Here is a 17,324-nt window from a genome sequence, read left to right as displayed (position 1 = left end):
TAAAAACTTCTTCCTTTCATTTTGTTGTTGTCTTTTCTTGTTCTTTCTTTTCTACACTTTACAATGAATATGTCAAATAGTAAATGAGCCTGAAGAAAGAGACTATGAGCCACTTGCGTAGTTCAATTTCTTTATTTGCGTCGATTGCAAAAGAGTCAATAGAGGGCTTTTTCCACTTTAAACAACGGTACGTAGTCTCATAATTCTGTCGCTGTAAAATTGGAAGTAAAATATCCGAAGTAACTGAGACAAACCCCTATTTTTTTTCTTCAAATTCATCTTTAATTTTGTTTTGCAGATGAAAAATTTCGGGATGGGTCGCATATCATGATTGTTGAATAATAACAACACTCTCTATCATGATATTTCAAAGTGCATGTGTATTTACGTTTTTAATACCAATGGTTTAAAAAAAGGGTACTTTTCCGCTTTTTCTTGTTAGTGTCATAAACTTATCAATTGGCTTCATTTAAAAGAATTTTTTAACAGTTTTGTTTGTTGCATGATGCCTAATCTGCAAATTATTCATCAGGATAATCTTCCATTTAAAGAAAATATTTGTTCTTCTTGTTTTGACATTTGATCGATGGTCGTCTAATCGGACATATACAAAAGGAGCGGGGGTTCATTAATTTTTATTAATAACATCAGCTAAAACGGCCTATAGGGCTTAACTGCAGAATTATCCAACATCCATGATAATGAATTAGGGTTAGGATTAGGGTCAGTGACAGGGGCTGGGTTAGAAGTAGGGTTAAGCTAGGATTGGGGTAAGGTTAAGTGTTATGACAAGGGTTAGGGGTATGACTAGGGTTAGGGCAATTTTAGGACTACGGTTGAGGTTACAATTAGTGTTGCTCTGTTCAACCCATGCAGCTCATTTTGGATTACCTAGAAATCCTTTTTTTAAGCAGGTTAAATTTAAGATTAAATAATTTGAAAATATTAATACATTGAGGATTGCCGTCTTTATCCAATTTTGTTTCCCTGATTATCAAAATTAACTATTTTTCAATCAAAATGCAATTTGTTGATGAAAAATTCAAAAAAATATCCATACTGCCCCCCCCCCCCCCGTAACACGCATCCAACACAAATTATCCCCCCTTCTGAATTTGATCGCCGTAAAGTCGATCGATCGACACAAATAAGGAAGTGGCGGGTAGCATTTTATTTAAAACATCAGGCAAACTGCAGAATAATCCACCATCAATAATAATGATTTTAGGGTTGAGGTTATGGTCAGGGAGAGGGTTGTTACTGGGGTGAGGTTTAGGGTTTAGAGTTAGGGTTAGGACAAGGGTTAGGACTAGGGTAAGGTTACGGGTTAGATCTAGGGTTAAGGATTATATCTAGGTTTAGGACTAGGGTTAATGTTACAATTAGTGTTACAAATTGGTTTACGTTCAACCCGTTCAGCTCGTTTCGGATGATTTATAAATTCAGTTTTTAAATAGGTTCAGCAAGGATGAATTAATTTGCAAATAGTAATCAATGAAGATTGACCGATCTTGTTTCCCCGATTATCAAAATTAACCATCTTTAATTAAATCTATCATCTTTACTTAAATCTAATTGCAACTTTTAATAAAAAAAAGCATACCCACCGTGCCCCCCGTTAATACACATCCAAGCCCATCCAAGCTCATCCAAGACACATAAACGGACACCAATCCCCCCCCCCGAGGCCAACTAGCTATAATGACCATTATTCATAAAGACCGCTATTTATTAGGACCATTATTATAAGAACCGCTATTTATAATTTGAGAAAAGGGTAATTATTCATAAGGATAGCTAATCTTAATCGAAGAGTGTCGATATTTATCATTTGAGAAGAGAGTAGCTATTCATAAAACAGAATGAAGGTCGCTCTTTATAATGTGGAATGGGGGTCGCTATTCATAAAAAAAATGAATAAGCAACAAAATGACAAGAGAGTTAATTGTTGGCTAGGAGCACCCCTATGGCTGTGGCGTATTTATTATGGAAAGCAACGCTTTTTTCGGATTATGAATATCGACCCTCTTCTCATATTATGAATAGCGACCCTCATTCTGCATTAATTATAAATAGTGCCCCTAAATTTATCTTATGAATAGCGGTCCTAGTGACCCCCAATATAAATTATGAAAAGCGACCCTCATCTCACATTATGAATAACGGTCCTCATGCTTTTATCAATAGTTACCGCCTTCGTGTTTTATATATGCAGTTCGACGTTATGAATAGCGAGATTACCCCAACACCCTCTAGTGTTAAAGATTGGAGGCCTAACCAAATATTGAAAGGGGAAAAGACGGGGGAAAGGGAAAAATCAGAAAATCAAGGAAGATAAGAAGTGGAAGAGAAAGTAAAAAGGAGATGATACGACACCCTACGGGCCCCGTCCGACGCCCTGCAACTCACTCCTACACCCCAAACTCTCACTTTTGCTATGCTACATCATCGCATGCCCTCATTACAACATACAGAGCCACAAACTGACTTATACACACAATCGCTTTCCCTCTGTCGTCTTACTTCCATCATTATTCTTCTTCTCCATGTCTTCACAGTTCATCTGTTCCATTCTTCTCCACCCCCTCCCCCTCCCTCTCTCTCTCTCTCTCTCTCTCTCTCATGCATTTCTTCCTTCTTCTTTTTTTTCTAACTTAACCCTCTCTCTTTAAATTGTTCTCTCCCTGACACTTTCTCTCTCTTTCAGTATTGTTCAATTATGTTTCTATGATAGATCCTCATATATTGTGTGTGACTGTCATGAATTACATTATAGAATATGAATAGGCAATAAATTTGCATTTTAATATGGTTCAAAATCAAACAAATCTTCAGTATTTACTTGTCACACATTCAATTAATCAGTCTCGATTTCTATTTAAAATATGAATATTCCTCACTTAACAATAATTATAAAAAATAATACTAATGACGAATCTATTCTATTTTTATCATCAATTTGTTTGCAAGTATGGAATAAGTAATAAGTTGTCACCTATTGTACTGTGTATTATTTGTACTTGTCTATATTAAGTTTTGTTGAGAGGCTTTTTAAAACTGAGCTTGTAAAACTAATTCTACTACTACCACTACTACTACTACTACTACTACTACTACTACTACTACTACTATTACTACTACTACTACTACAGTCAGAAATATCAACATGCACACCAAACAAAAAATAAAGCACATACAAAACAGACTTTGTTTGGGTATTCCATGATGAATACTTAAGTATAATACCTCCTACAAAATGTGAGGAAAAATTGAGTTTTGTGACACATGCTCCTACTAAAATTGCTTCACAATAGTTCCCAACATTAAATGAATTACTAACTTTAATCCTGGACCAATACTATACCTAACCCTAAATCTTGCTTAAATATTAATCTAACCTTAACCCTAACCCTACAATTTTGTTAAACTAAAGCCCGGAACAATTGTCAACACAGCAATTCTCGAATTGCAGCAAACCAACATCGTGTTCCTGAAATCATATTTACTACATGGTAATTTTTCTTCATTTACACTATTATATTTCAGCATGACCTATGTACAATAAAACCGGTCTGTTTGTATATTTTAAATGGAATGTATAGCACTATTATCCCACAAAAAATAGCAAATGTTATTGAAATAATGTATATATTTACACAGGTGATATATCAATAGCCTCATACAGAAGCTATGCCGTAAACATGTTTACAACTTTACAATGCTTTCATTTGTTACATATTTAATGTACAAAGAGCAATAGCTGCAGTCAGGTTTAATACGCCCACACAAATATGGATGTGTTGCCCTCACCTGAAACATAGCACAAGAGATAATAAGGCCAGTCAAAGTAAATAATAAGAATGAAGTACCGGTAGGCACTTGGTCACCTTTGAATTCAGAAAACTTATGGAGCTTTTAATAACTAGTTTGTGATATTTAACATGGTTACAGAAAAGAAAAGAAGCCATATAGGAATTTAGATGATGACAGGGGACTAATAATTGTCACCTCTTATGTTTTAGTACAGTATTCAACTTTTGCAAGAAATAATTTCAAGGAGCTTGTAGAATGGTAATCATCTTGCTATCTAGCAACACATATCAGAAAAACCTGAACAAATAGTTAGGCAGGGGGTTACCAACTTTTGCATGAGCTATAAGACACTACATGTAATATATGCCTCCGTGGCGCCTTAAAGTGATCTCATTTGGTTCTTGTGTACATACACATCTTTAAAAAATAGTATGGTTGAATGCTCAATATTTTTGCTTGTTTGGGTTTATTTTTTATGTTGAAATCATCTTGTAATACAAGCTTATAAGTGGTATACCATAACCATTCTCATACCCTTTTATCATTATTCTAATCATTTTACAAACTATTTAAATCACATATAAGGTTTATTAGTTGCAAGATGATTGTACACCTGAAGTTGACTTTTCCTGAATGCCATTACGATAATACCATCAAATAAATATTATCTAATGGACTTTACATAAAGTGCTTAATTATTAATGCAGTTTTGGCAGAGATAAGGTGCTCAAAGGATATCTTTCGGCACCCATTTCCTTCATCTGAGGCCTAAAATAAAATAATAATAATAATGATTCCGCTTTTATATAGCGTATGATGTCTCTAAGTGCTTTACAGATATATTATTACCCCGGTCATCAGATTCAGGCTTACCCGCACACTATGTATGCACATTCTCTACTTCCTGGGGATCATTCCAGCCAGGTGTCATTTTTACAAGTGCACACTTGCTCATCTAACCACATTAACTTTCGCATCCTACATACCGGTAGCTCTTTTCCATTTTCGTAAGGAATTTTGTACATCATAGGGCCGGAAGAAATACATCTCACTTTTCAGAATACCTACGCTTATTCTTTAGGGTGAGGTTTTGTGAGGTTTCCTCTAACAATAGTGGATGATCGACCTTTCACAAAAATGTGTAGTATAATGAAACAAATGGATATCCCACATTTATCAAACTACACACCCTATTTGTTTAACTTGTATAATCTTAAATTGTTTGCTCTAATTCAAACCCAAATTAAATATCATCAAAATACAGTGATATTGAGTTCTGTAAACTCTTACAAATTACACTTTTTCAAATTTGTGTAACCTCCAAGAAACTTGCAAATTATTTAAAATAATTAAACCCTTTAGATATAAAGTGTGAAATTTTATAGTCATAGGTTCCGAAACTTCTTTGTAAGAAATCAAAATATAGCGCTCTTTTCGATTGCCACAGCAGGAGCTTTTTTTTCAAATCAACACTAGTGAACACATATTTTTTTACTTGAGACAATTAAATATCTGGAATTAAACATTAAAAAAATATTCACTGAAAAATCTCCATTTAATGTCTCGTTGAATCAACCTTAACCTTAGGCTGATCATACCAAGGGCCATGCTATTAGCCTCTGCCAGGTCCCTCTCAGTGCGTGTGTGAAGCTGCGTAGACCTTGTACTTAAAGGGATCCCATATGAAATCTGTTGGTTTGAAAAATAAAGAACAGAGCTTCCATTTATTTTTTGGTCTCAAGAACAGTGTGAACAGTGCTAACAATAATATATCTTGGAGTACAATTCATTCAAATGTCTACAATTTCTTCCGAGATGAATTTTTTCCCTATCATACCATACCATACTATCATATCATATAATATATTATATAAATATTGTCTAGTATTAAGTATTCTACAATTGTTGTAATCTTGTACCTGTACACTGTATTGCCAATACTAACAAATGGAAAGGTTCACATTGTTTTTCCCCAATAATTATCTATAACATAACAATCTATAAATTGTATTATATGCAATGCTCTACAATTTCTATGTGGATAAGTCACAGTACAGCATATATCAAATGAAATGACTTTCAGGAACAAAACAATAACAAAGTTGAGTTATTATCATATACTAGTATATATTCTAAGTAAAGACAAATATACTCAAGAGTTTGGTTTGATCGGTCATTTTCATACCGTAAATACATTTCATGCAAAACATCTTCTTTACCTGCCTCTTAATAAATCATTTCATTCTCCTGCTTTGAAAAATTGTATTTCAATAATAAACACTTTCAGAATACCAATACCACACATTACGTGTTGTTAGGTCAGGCAGGCCATAATGTTTACCCAACCTACATGTAGCAACAACTAATCCTCACAATTTGCATTCTGACTACCGGTATTGAGGTACAATAATAGAAAACAGGTGAATGTACATGTACATGTAATAGCTCATCGCAAGGTACACGTACATGTATGTTTACATTTGAATACATTTTGAAAATTGTCTACTACATGGGCATATTAGTCAATTATGATCCAAAAGCATCAATTTTTACATCGATTCATTGAAAAACTACATTGTACATGCATGCAGCACTTAATAGCCATCAATAAAAAAAATTGTGAAAAAATGGGGTAGGAGTCTTAAATACATGTACCTTGATCATTGAACACCCCTAAGTTTTTGTTACAATCCATCTACATTGTACATACCTCATAGATTTGCTGCTACTGTTACACTGGATCAACTTGATCTACCACTTTTTTCAAAGGATAATCAAGAGCCCCTTCTCACAATCGGTGGAGTACACATGCCATTTCTCCTTTATCTTGACAGTGACCTTGTGCCTTTGCGTTGATTGTCATCAAGTGTCTACCTGCCCCTCTGAAAAATGAATAAGCATTTTAAGAATTATAAAATTATATCAAATATCTAAAATATCATACAGATTACATTACAGGATCAAAAGAAAGTATTCTTATAATATTTCAGTACACTACATACATGTACAGTACTGTATGTGTAGGTGATAGATCAATATGTCTACATGTGTACATGCTAAACCAATTAGAAATTTATTTGACAAAGCCAAAGAAATCCATGTTATGTAAGCAAAGGATATACAAATCTTCCAATAAATATTTGCGAAAAGCATCTCAAGTATACAAAACAGTGATAATTACACAAATCTTGTGTATGTGAATATTGTTGAAGATGTACAGTACATGTACATGTACACCCTGTATAGGAGGCAATTCAAATTTCATAACAATGTGATTCAATCTCTGTATGACCATAGGATTGAATACATACCAACATATTTGATTTAGAGAGGCTGTGTTGTTGTGAGGAAAAGTTTTTGCCCTGAATTTTTGTTAACATTTTTATTTACATAAGGGTGGTGTTGATATGCTTACTATTATTTACATAAATAGAAAATGAATTAATGTGACACCTACATGTACAGGGTGTATATCAAGATTTTTTTCTCAAAACTATTGCAGCTACAATGTACCATTTAAAAAAAAGGTAGGCTATTTGCTTAGAAGTCAGGGTCAGCAAGACAACCATTATTGGAAGACATTGGAAGATCACATTACCAAAACAAAGTATTCAGAATTTTGAACCACATTGCTCACTTCATCACTGTATGGAAAGAGATTGACTACCGGTAGTTTGATTTGATTTACATTCCTTTAAATATAGCCCAAAAGAATACTGGTACTATTTACATGTTCAGTGAGATGGAGAAAGGGAATGGCCCATAAATCGTAACTGATACCACTTAAATCTATAATGCAGCCTCACAGCTCACTGAACATTGTATAATAAATTGAAACAGGATTTTCCAAAGATTAGAATTTTATACTACTCAAAATAGTAGGCTTTTGACCACTTCTATTGCAGGTACAGGCCATAGTTCATCCATACTTCAGAGTTGAAGCTGCCAGGAGAGGAATTTAATCTATTTCTTTTTATTAGTATACAAATGTTTTAATTTTCTAATTATACCTCAGATCAAAACCTGTTTTGCTTTAAAAAGTGATTTGAAGAAAGACACTCGCAACCAATTTCAACCAAACTACCCGGTAGTAAATGGAGCTTCAAATTTAGATTGCATGTAAATGTCACAGATATTAAATATTTGAAGGAAATATGCATTTCTGAAACAATCCACCCTGTTTAGAAAGTTGGTTTTTGTTAATATCACTTATGAGAATATAATACTATCCTTTTTTATTCTGTAATACGTGTAGACCTATTTCTCTATGCAATGATACCCAATTGATTGTGGTGCTATTATTGAGAGTTATCATTTTGAGAGTTTCACCAGTTCTTTTGGATAACAAGACATCTGTTTAGGTGCAGAAATCTACAATCACTATGGAAATTAAGGACAAAGAAAGCGGACAAAATATACAGTTCCTCATTCTACCCTCAACAATTGCTATATATGGTAGACAAAGGAACATCCCTTCACTGCTATTATGTAAAAATGTGTAGAACAAAATGCATGTGACACCCGTTCTACAGATTTTTACATAATAGCAGTGAAAGGATGTTCCTTTGTCTACCATAGCAATTGTTGAGGGTAGAATGAGGAAATGTATATTTTGTCCGCTTTCTTTGTCCGTCATGTTCATTGTGAATTTCATTAATGTACATGTATGTATTTTAGAATCAACATTAATATTAAGAGTCACTATTTGTTTTGCAACATTGTCACTTACATGTATCATGTTTCCCATTCAGCAGTATACTGCACATATCAAAGTTACAAAATCCATATTATTTAGGCACCAATGTAAACAGAAATTCATTGGTTAAAGAATGTTATGCAATGCTATGCAAATGATGAATTAACAAACAACAAACTTTTAAAAGTACTCATACAATCATGTTGACAGAAAATTAAAATTAAAATTGCAGAATAGGCAAGGTCCTGAAGTTGGATGTCTTTTGATATTCTTGTCTACTGAAAATAAAGCTACAGGTATTTAAATTCTGTAATACAGCTTTTTGACAAAGCTTTCACAATAAGAGATAACATCATTTCCTACACTGCAAGACATAAACAATAAGGTGTCTTCATTTTTGTTGCCATGCATTAACAAATTGTGTTATGTTTTGAGCCTGAACTCATATCACAGAATGTTTGTTGTACATGTATGATTGCTAAATGTTGGTATTTTTATACACTCTACATGTAAAATGGATATTCATTATTCAACATTTGAAAAGTTCTTTAATACAATAATATCTCTAGGGTTGATAAAATGTTACACTTCTATTCAACATTAACCACAAAAACATTTTTAGCTGTTGGGTGAAATATTTGCTCACTGTGTTAAAAAAATTTCTACTAAGAGTTGTTCAGTAATTGAAGTTATGAAAATAATACAGGTAATCACTATTCATTCCATATTGTTGTTAACCAATTGACCTAGCCAATGACTTTGACTCACTCCATATTTAAAAACATCATTACAATTTTTAAATATTGACTTTTGGATGATGAATGAAGTTTATAATGATGAATTTCATGGCTGTTTGATGAACAACACATCAGCAAAAACATCAAAATATAGAGTTGTTATATTCAGTGTACAACTGCATGCTTCTGCTGCAAAGTATCAATAATGTTGTTGGATCATATAATATACCAACCTTTATAACAAGTTGAATCCGTAAATAAAGAAAGATCAGAGAAAAAATTGGTGAGAGTTTAAAAGAAAAAAAAAAAAAAAAGGAAAGTTCAAAGAAATTGATTTAAAACAAGAAGAACAAATTTTTTAGAAAGTTGTAATCACTTAACATTCACAACCAGCAATGTACAATACCCTGTAAGTCATTCTACTGGGACATAATTGTAAATCTCCATTCGTTTCACACTTTTAAAACAAAGTTTACAGTATACCAGTCCCTTTTCTCTCAGAGCTGTACTAAAAATATATTCAGAGAGCTCAATAGGTCCTCCAAAAATGAAGAGGTTCTATCATAGTCATATCACATGTGCAAGTGTTGAATGATATTGGTCCAACATTACATCACTATACATGCCCAATCATCAATTCAAAAATTTGAAATTCATATACAGACTACAAATTTCAAACATTAAAACCTTACTTATTACTTGTCTGAGTTTGTTCAAACTTTCACCAGCCTGCTTCTAAATTTTTTCTGTTTCCTTCAGAGCATCTTACTTTTAGGGTTACATTTCCCATAAAAAAAACTATTACTATCAATACTTGCTAATGGCTCTCATTACCTTTAATATCTTTACTAATTAGATAAAAAAGGGTCACAAAATAAGCATTAAAATTGTAACTTAAAATACGGTACTCTTTTGGTGTTGAATAACTTGAACACCAAGTGTCATGTGATGGTTTAAAGGCTTTAACCTTTTTACCAGGCAAGTCTTCAATAATATTACAATTACCGGTATTTATACAATATCTTTTATTGTCATTAAATTGTTTCTGGAATTAGTGCTGTGAGTTTAGTGTGTAATTTCCATTCAGTGCACACAGCCAGTTTATCTTTGCGTGTACACAGTTATGACATTTACCAAAAACAAAAGCAGTATTTCAGCTAGGTACATTTGTACATGTACATGTATAGCATGTTGTACAGTACATTTAAGACCAGCAATCCAGCGCGCATTCACAACAACCATTTTCTCTGTAAAGTTGTTACAGTAGTAACAGTACTGCACACAAAATCATCATGCTCATGGAATAGTCAGACCGCAATGATTGACATATAAGCGAGTTTTCGCTCAGCAACATACAGACCTTCGCGGACGCAGAGCACTCAGGTTTACGGCATTGGAATACAGACTGCCCTCAATACAATATGTGGTTTTGCTTTTCGGTGAATGCGTACGTATTTCTACGGAGGTATTGCATTTGCAATGCCATTAGGCAATTTTCGTAATGTAACCAAATTTAATGCAAACGTCTTTGTGAAGTGCCTCGATACAAAATATTTCTTTCACCTGATAAGGATAATAGTATTTCAATAGACAGAATCCAAACTGCATACATTAGTTGTTGCCAGTTCGACAAACATTAGGGGTATTTCGCAAGCTAATTGCGGACAGAGAATCTGCGGTTCGTGTGCAAAATCAAGAAGCTACTATAGTAACAGCAGGGTGATCGCTGAGGTACTGAAATCAAGAACGGGTTTTGGCCAAATCTATGGGCGTTCTCAATGACGCCCCAAGTGAATAAACAGCAAATCAGCGAGCTTGTACCAAAGATGGTTATGAGAATTTTGTCGTCTAATAACGAAGGATGACAAATTTTAACGGGCGGATCTAGCTTCTTTTCTATGGCGTGGGCGGGCGGGGTTGACATTTGAAAAATCGCACCAACCAATATTTTGCTTAGTGGGGGGTAGGGAGCACTAAAATTTGTTTTCAATTTGAAAAAAGTGCCAACCAATATTTCGGGGGGGGGGGGGGGGGGGAGAGGTAGAAAGCACCTTGGCCAGCCAAAGGGGGGATTTAAACCTCCTAACCCCCCTAGATCCGCCCCTGGCACAAAGGACTCTTCGGTGAATTTTGTTTCTTCCGATTATTGTTTCTGAACAGTAACAACATGAATATGGATATGAATTGTTTTAAAACTTGATGATAAATTATTGTTGAAATTTGATAAATGCCGTTTTGTGGCTTGGTTGAGACAAGTTGTGCTAGTCGTGTAGTCCCGTCTGTACTGTAGTGCGTTGAAGGGAACAGGCCATTTTCGTAATGTAATCAAATTTAATACATACTGTACGTCTTTGTGAAGTTCCTCAATACAAATTATTTCATTCACCTGTCTAGGATTCGCAATAGTCAGAATGCAAACTGCATGTATTAAGTGTGGCAACAACTAATGTATGCAGATTGGATTCTGTCTATTTAAATACTATTATTATTATCAGGTGAATGAAATGGTTTGTATCGAGGCACTTGATTCACTTGGGGCGTCATTGAGAACGCCCGTAGATTTGGCCAAAACCCGTTCTAGATTTCAGGGCCTCAGTGGTCATCCAACTGTTACTATAGTATCTTCTCGATTTTGCACACGAACCGCAGATTCTAATTCCGCAATGAGTTTGAAAAAAATTGCCTATTATTATTACCATGACGGCAAGAGAAAAGACTCAATGGCATTGGAAAAGTTGTAACTGTACAGGTGTAGTAACCATACTGCACACAAAACCATTGCGCTTGCTGGAAAGTTAGATCACAATGATTGGCATTGTTTGCATGATGACAAGAGAAGAGACTCAACGGCATTGAATCAAAATCGTACAGTGTATGGAAATGATTATTCAAGGAAGTAGCAGTGGAACTTAAACTTTATTTTTAGACTGATGACATTTTTGTGAAATATTGACTTCAGACTCTTATAATGCTGAAAAACAGGTGATTATTTGTTCTTCGTTTATCTGTTGTGTAGTGGTGGTTCGTGCCTATACACGGTCGCAGCACTATTCTGGATAATAATTTAGTCTGGTTCTGCATAATAATTTATCAAATATCTTCTACACATTCTTACTTTTTTTAAATTATCTTCAGAAGCATTCATAGAATTCATTGCGTATCAACTATCAACCAAACTACATGTACAGTAACTCAAATGTCATCCAAGAATGGTGGTGTTGTTGTATTTTACAGCTTTTTTCAGTTCATTCCTTTTTCTTTTCAGGAGATTTTTGTACATTGTACAGTACATCAACCTTTAGGGCCAATTAAGTGTCATCATTGATTTGACGGTATTGAAGGACTCAGATGGAGGAGTTATTATGTGGTTACTTAATTGGAAAATTGGAAGTGATCAGTTGCATCACAATAAAGAATACCAGGAGTTATACTGGCACATACATGTACATCATTACATATTAGCAAAGATTTGTTCAATCAGAGATGCAGTCTTGTTTAATAGTTACCCTGGTATAGAAAATGTGAGTAACTCATACCAACAAAATCATTACCACTATTTGGCATACATGTACATGTACATGTACAAATATAAATATGGTCAATGTTAACATTAATCCTTATATACCGGTAATCATCTAGTGTATAAGTAAATGTTTGCATGTTTGATTTGGGTTTCTGAATATTTAACTACTATCAGCTTGCCAATTTGATTATTTCAGTAAAAAGAGATTCAATATCATCTGACTTGAGGAGGCGCAATAGCTCAGTCGGTAGAGCAGTGGTCTCGTAATCCGGTGACCCGGGTTTGAAACCAAGGCGATGTGCTAGTTTGGTAAGGCATTAATCCTCACTACCAGGTTCCTCGGAGAGGACCTAAATCCGTCGGCCGTCTGGTTGCTTACTTACAAACATTTATGCATTCTTAGCAGTCAGATAAAATAACCATCACATTGACCGAGTCATGATGTCATCTCTAACAGTAATGTCAAGAGAATCTGAAATACCGTAAACATGGCATAGTGTAACCTTGTTTATTGAACAATAATGAAGTACTTTCATGAATCCATGTTTCAGAGAAAGCTAGAGAATGAAACCTCAAATACTACCAATATATTCACCAATCTCATTAATTTCTATGGAGGTTCCTTGAGTGAAATAAGGTTATACATGTATGTTAATTTGTCCTAATTAGGAATTAAAAACATCTAAATTAGTAATACAAAATGTACGTTTTCTGCATGCAACAGAAAAACAAAATTAAGTATTCTTTTTTTATCAATATTTATCCTCAAACACAACTTTTTTGAAAATCCTTGCAGAAATGTGTTTTAAATGACATCCTTGTCTTTCACATTATGATACAATTTAAGTGAAATGTTGTCATCAAATTTTTGGCAAATTTGGGGCTCCCAACACTTTAGAGGGGCTTTAAACTGCAAGGGAAATGTTCACTATGGTTCATTGTACAAGATATGTACCAGCCAAATATGTAGTTGGGGGTATGTATCTAAATTATCCATTGCAGGCAAATGATCAAGATCTTCTTTGCATGAGATTAGCTTTTTTACATTTTTGTTATAATTTATTAAGGGGATGAGTTCAATAACTCATCCTGACTTGTCCTCCCAGTGGTTTAGGATGGGATCTTGTTGCGGATAGCAGACCAGCATTTTTCTTTTGATAGGGTCTTCTTGGATTGATTTTTTCCAGTAAGTTTTCTTCCACTCAAAAACCAATGCACTTTGTATACAAGTTGAATTAAGCTGTAATTGGGCAAGATTTTGTCTCTATACGTACGGGTTAGTGAGGGGAGGCTATGCAATGCAGTTTGTGTGTGATCACCCATCTTAACTCGCACAGAAGCTTCAAGAAAAGCATCAGATAAGCTGTAAGTACATGTAAGTCCTTCTATTTCGATGTTCTACAATTAATGTTATTTTCATAGTACCGGTATAAGAAAATTAGATTCATTTTGTTTTCAATCATTTTTTTTCTATATCATTTTGTCTAGATTCTGGAGTAAATCTCTAATTGACCCCCTCCCCCCAACCCCCTCCATTGTGCATATGCCAAGGATAACCGTAAATGTGTCGGTGTATGGGGAAGTTTGACAAATGTCAGTTTTATTTCAAAATTCCCCATACCAGACAGTTATTTCTGTCTATTGGCGAGAGAGATGCCAAGGCCAAAGGTCTCAATGACTGCTTTGAGGATGATTGCATCTGTGCCATATTGTTAGCACTTACAATTACATGCACTGAATTCAGTTCCGTCATGAGTAATTCTCCTGCTCGTTTGCTTGGAGTGACAAGATTTTGCGTGAATTTGTAGTATCACGTTCTTCAATGGCAGTTTGCATTCTTTCCATTTGTATTTTTTTCATTTGTAGAGGTGTAGATCTATGGACTTATTTTCAGCTTACTGTATCTGTCCAGCTCCAGTTTGTGAAGCTACTGAACTGTGCAGGATGGGTACGGCGCTCATGCACACACAAACTGCATTGCATAACCCAGGGCCGCCAACCCTCCCGCATTTGGAGGGAGTCATATGCCACCACACTCCTTTTCCCGCCGTCCCACCAGCTCGTAGCAGGAGACTCTCGCCAACACGCCCTTCCTCCTGCTCTCCCGCAAGCTCCTGGTTTATGAAAAAACCTCACGCCAGACGTGTAAAATAAACCAGCGTACTTGTATCATATGGATTTTGTTTGCTCATGGGGGGGGGGGGGGGGGTAGTGGGCACTTCTTACCCTTCCCTGTTGAGCTCCCCACAGCCACACTCAGTCAGCTCTGTATAGAGGCAGTCAGTGAATATGGAGGAGCCTGACGTAGTTATTTATCATGTTTAGATCTAGATATAGGCGGCCTGGCAGGCGGCCTGGCGGGCGCAGCCGGGCTCAATTCATTCAACCAATGGTGGTGATTTGGGGCTTTCCCTAGCTCTAGTCTGGATACTGCGTTAGAAGCACACAGTTTCAACTAATGAAGCTATGATAAGATATATATATATTTAATCTACTACTCTTATTGACAATTAAGGAAAAACCAAAACAAACCTTACCTTAAAACATCTCGAAAACACCATTTTAGCGGCTTCTGTGGCGTGGTCTGTCTCTGAGGAGGGCATGGGACGACGGATCGACGATGAACTAATAGTAATAGACTAGTCTAGTTCTAAGCACACGCAGACCGCTATTTGTGACATTAAGCTGATCAAGTGTGTCTCATGACTCTCATCTCGACTCCAACTGACCGTCGACCCTACGGCTATCCCCAGTGGCATATCTAAGGGTGGGGGGGGGGGGGGGGGAGAGGGGGTCCCTCCCCCCTGGCCAAAAAACTGTTTTCAAATCAAAATGAAGACGGGCGTCCTCCCCTGGGGTGGGCACAAAAAAAAGGGGGTGGGGGTGTTGATTTGAAGGAAAAAAAAGCAGTGCTCAATACCCCCCGCCCCCCCCCCCCTCGTTGCTCGTGTGTCAATCACGGAACTTCCGTGGTGTCCATCAGAAAGATCACATAATGTTGTTGTTTTATAGTTTTTATTGGCGTGTATATTTAGACTGCAATAGTCTTTTCACAAGCTTGACGCAAACATTATTTCCTATAATTTCATCGTCATTTCTCTCCATCATAAACTTTAATAATGTTATATTCCAATCCAACGTCTATTCTGATTAAGAGTATAGCAATTTAGAACAACAGTCTTAGAAAAACATAAAAATTGACCGGTATAATAATAGGCCCAAATTATCCTATTAAAAAAAAAAAGTTTATGGTAATGTTAAGACTTTGGAACTGTCTATTTTAGCAGTGTTGAAACCGTCGATACCCATGTACACGTGGCTGTGTTTTAGATGAATGGTCGAAACTAAAATTTATGCTGAACAAATAAAGCGACCAAATAAATGAAATGTTAAGCTTTGCTTATGATTGCGGTCTCCTGCACTTTTCCAACAGAATAGTTCAGATAATACTTTAAATTTATGATAATATGTTATGGAAGTAATAAGTTTCGTTATTATATGTACATATATTATGTACAAAAAACATTTTCACATTAAGAAATTATTGTTTGTTTATGTTGTATTATACCTTACATGTATATTATGTTCTTTGTTATTCAGTTATATTTTATTTGGAAAATATGCAGAAATAAAATCAAATAAAAAATAAACGAAATAAAACGGGTGATAATAGTGAGATGCGCCTACAATTTCACATTATTTTATTCTGTTCACCCCACGATCCAATTTGATGTCTGAGAAAATTAGACTAACTTCCGGCAACATGGAAAAAAAAAAATCATTACTGCGTATACTATAGTAGGTAGTCTTTAATAATGAACAGGTTACGACGTTACATGGTTGAATGTTGAAACGAGATGTTGTATATGGTCAATTTCTCTCTCTGACAAAATATACTGCCACACACGCAAATATTCCTCATGCTCCCTAGGCCCTGCCGAGGGCTAAGTCAATCAGAGATTATTGAGACTTAATATAATATTTAATTATTTCTGTTTTCAAGACTAGTACCATTTATCAATACATGTGTAGGCCATTTCACAATTATATACTTTCCACTTGAATAGCAACAATAAGCATTATCATAATTTAATACTAACAAAATATATATTATTACATTAGCAAACCAAGGAATTTGTTTTTTCCAATAAAAATATCCTTATTCCTGTACATGAACTTCAAATTGGCTACTTGCCTGGTTGCTGCAGAGAGAATAGATACGTATGTGGCTAAACGTCATCATAAAGCTTGGCCTTTTCTAAAAACATACTTATAATTGTACTTTGATGATTGTGAATAAGCAAAGAATCAATAACAATAAATAACAAAAGATTGTTATTGATATGTATATTATCAAACAGTATTTATGTCAGTATTTTGAAGGGTACGACATTTAAAACGTGTACCAATATCTAAACAAAAATATAAGATTTACATCAAATTGGCCACATTTAACACCCTTCTGTACACATATAATTACGACTCAATGCTATTGATACAATACCTATCACAAGCTGGATATTTTGTAAAAGCAGTACGATATGCATTGTGCAAT

The 17,324-nt window shown here is 35.0% G+C and overlaps 1 long non-coding RNA gene across 1 annotated transcript; it reads right to left on the bottom strand.

The window, feature by feature from the left end:
• Positions 1–4,955: 4,955 nt before the first annotated feature.
• LOC115927412 lies at positions 4,956–15,436 on the bottom strand. The gene is made up of 3 exons (XR_004065619.1): positions 15,307–15,436; positions 6,524–6,695; positions 4,956–5,502 (listed from the first exon to the last, which is right to left on the bottom strand). It is a non-coding gene; the product is annotated as an uncharacterized LOC115927412 (long non-coding RNA).
• Positions 15,437–17,324: the final 1,888 nt, after the last annotated feature.

This window comes from Strongylocentrotus purpuratus, unplaced genomic scaffold (assembly GCF_000002235.5).
Source record: "Strongylocentrotus purpuratus isolate Spur 01 unplaced genomic scaffold, Spur_5.0 spur5_scaffold_20, whole genome shotgun sequence".
Classification (NCBI taxonomy): Eukaryota; Metazoa; Echinodermata; class Echinoidea; order Camarodonta; family Strongylocentrotidae; genus Strongylocentrotus; species Strongylocentrotus purpuratus.
The sequence above is the reverse complement of the archived record's forward strand: the minus strand, read 5'-3'. Positions and strand labels throughout refer to the sequence as shown.